Source organism: Salmo trutta, chromosome 31 (genome assembly GCF_901001165.1).
Source record: "Salmo trutta chromosome 31, fSalTru1.1, whole genome shotgun sequence".
NCBI classification, from domain to species: domain Eukaryota; kingdom Metazoa; phylum Chordata; class Actinopteri; order Salmoniformes; family Salmonidae; genus Salmo; species Salmo trutta.
The window spans coordinates 38295125-38297624 of record NC_042987.1 but is presented as its reverse complement, the minus strand read 5'-3'; the positions used below and the strand labels follow the sequence as shown (position 1 = coordinate 38297624).

At 42.9% G+C, this 2500-nt stretch overlaps 4 non-coding genes across 4 annotated transcripts; all 4 read left to right on the top strand.

The window, feature by feature from the left end:
* The first annotated feature begins 382 nt into the window (after positions 1 to 382).
* trnas-uga (transfer RNA serine (anticodon UGA)) lies at positions 383 to 464 on the top strand. The gene has a single exon. It is a non-coding gene; the product is annotated as a tRNA-Ser (tRNA).
* Positions 465 to 674: 210 nt separating this feature from the next.
* On the top strand, positions 675 to 756 carry trnas-cga (transfer RNA serine (anticodon CGA)). The gene has a single exon. It is a non-coding gene; the product is annotated as a tRNA-Ser (tRNA).
* Positions 757 to 1426: 670 nt separating this feature from the next.
* On the top strand, positions 1427 to 1508 carry trnastop-uca (transfer RNA opal suppressor (anticodon UCA)). Its single transcript has one exon. It is a non-coding gene; the product is annotated as a tRNA-Sec (tRNA).
* Positions 1509 to 2175: 667 nt separating this feature from the next.
* Positions 2176 to 2257, top strand: trnas-uga (transfer RNA serine (anticodon UGA)). Its single transcript has one exon. It is a non-coding gene; the product is annotated as a tRNA-Ser (tRNA).
* Positions 2258 to 2500: the final 243 nt, after the last annotated feature.

The following is a 2500-nucleotide window of genomic DNA, read 5'->3' as shown; positions in this document are numbered from 1 at the left end:
TGGGGTCTTCCCACACATGTTTTAACCTTGCTCGAAGCGTATATAGCCCACTTGTGCTTTCTCCTCATCACTTTCCTTTGAATCCCACAGCCGCAATGGCCAAGTGTTTTAAGCGTTGGAAATGAAATCCATTGTTTTCTCCCCGTACAGTTTTTAAAGCTGCTCGCATCGCATTGACAAACCAGTCTATATTTGTAACATGTGACTTGATATGGATAATGTGCTGAATGCATGGACTTGTCCTTTGATTCAAGTGCTCAGAATATATATTCCTTGACAAACTCTTCAAATAGGCTCTTCAGTAGATAGTCTAGTCTTTACCAAAGTAAAATGGACAGAATGAGATAGCCGAATGTTTAAGGCCTGGTAGTTAATATAGCGAGCTGCGATGGCCGAGTGGTTAAGGCGTTGGACTTGAAATCCAATGGGGTCTCCCTGCGCAGGTTCGAACCCTGCTCGCAGCGCATTGAAGAAACAGTTTTAATTTTTAACATATAATTGGGCCTTGATATGGATAATGTGTGGACTAGTCCTTTGAATCAAGTGCTCAGAATGTATCTTCCATGACAAACATTTCAAGTCGGTACTTCAGCAGCGATGATCTGGACGTTTTAGAGTTAAAATGGACAGAACGAGATAGCGGACTGGTTAGGGCGTGGTAGGTAACAGAGCAAGCTGTGATGGCCGAGAGGTTAAGGCGTTGGACTCGAAATCCAATGGGGTCTCCCCGCGCAGGTTCGAACCCTGCTCGCAGCGTTATGACAAACCAGTCCTCATTCTGAACATATCCTTGGTGATTTGATATGGATAGTCTCTTTAATGCATGGACTTGTCCAGTGATTCAAGTGCTCAGAATACTTTTGTCTTTGTGTGAGCTTATTCAGAAAGCTGTGATGGCCGAGTGGTTTAGGCGTAATTTGGCACAATAAGATCAATCAAGTTTACCATTTTGCACCAATGATGTCTGTTTCCAAATCCCAATTACTTTACCTGAATTCCAACAGCTGCAACGGCCATGTTTTTCAGACGTTGGACCTGAATTTCAATGGGGTCTCCCAACACATGTTTTAATCTTGCTCGAAGCGTATATAGCCCACTTGTGCTTTCTCCTCATCACTTTCCTTTGAATCCCACAGCTGCAATGGCCAAGTGTTTTAAGCGTTGCAAATGAAATCCATTGTTTTCTCCCCGTACAGTTTTTAAAGCTGCTCGCAGCGCACTGACAAACCAGTCTATATTTGTAACATGTGACTTGATATGGATAATGTGCTGAATGCATGGACTTGTCCTTTGATTCAAGTGCTCAGAATATATTCCTTGACAAACTGTTCAAATAGGCTCTTCAGTAGATAGTCTAGTCTTTACAGAAGTAAAATGGACAGAATGAGATAGCCGACTGGTTAAGGCCTGGTAGTTAATGTAGAGAGCTGCGATGGCCGAGTGCTTAAGGCGTTGGAGTTCAAAACAAGTGGGGTCTCCCTGCGCAGGTTCGAACCCTGCTCGCAGCGTTATGACAAACCAGTCCTCATTCTGAACATATCCTTGGTGGCTTGATATGGATAGTCTCTTTAATGCATTGACTTGTCCAGTGATTCAAGTGCTCAGAATACTTTTGTGTGAGCTTATTCAGAAAGCGGTGGTTAAGGCGTGATTTGGCACAATAAGATCAATATGTCGTGCAATCAAGTTTACCATTTTGCACCAATGATGTCTGTTTCCAAATCCCAATTACTTTACCTGAATTCCAACAGCTGCAACGGCCGAGTTTTTCAGACGTTGGACCTGAATTTCAATGGGGTCTCCCCACACATGTTTTAACCTTGCTCGAAGCGTATATAGCCCACTTGTGCTTTCTCCTCATCACTTTCCTTTGATTCCCACAGCCGCAATGAGCAAGTGGTTTAAGAGTTGGAAATTAAATCCATTGTGTTCTCCCCGTACAGTTTTTAAAGCTGCTCGCAGCGCATTGACAAACCAGTCTATATTTGTAACATGTGACTTGATATGGATAATGTGCTAAATGCATGGACTTGTCCTTTGATTCAAGTGCTCAGAATATATATTCCTTGACAAACAGTTCAAATAGGCTCTTTAGTAGATAGTCTAGTCTTTACCAAAGTAAAATGGACAGAATGAGGTAGCCGACTGGTTAAGGCCTGGTAGTTAATACAGCGAGCTGCGATGGCCGAGTGGTTAAGGCGTTGGACTTGAAATCCAATGGGGTCTCCCTGCGCAGGTTCGAACCCTGCTTGCAGCGCAATGGCAAGCCATTCTTTGTTTTTAACATATACTTGGTGACTTGATATGGATAATGTCCTTAATGCATGGAATTGTCCAGTGATTCAGGAGCTCAGAATATATCTACCTTGACAAACAGTTGAAATAGGCACCGCAGTACAGATACTGTTATTTGTGTTAGATTTACGATGGAAAATCTGAGAGAGCCAGGTGGTTAAGTCCTCGGATTTGAAACCCAATTGGGTCTCCCTGCTCTTATTTA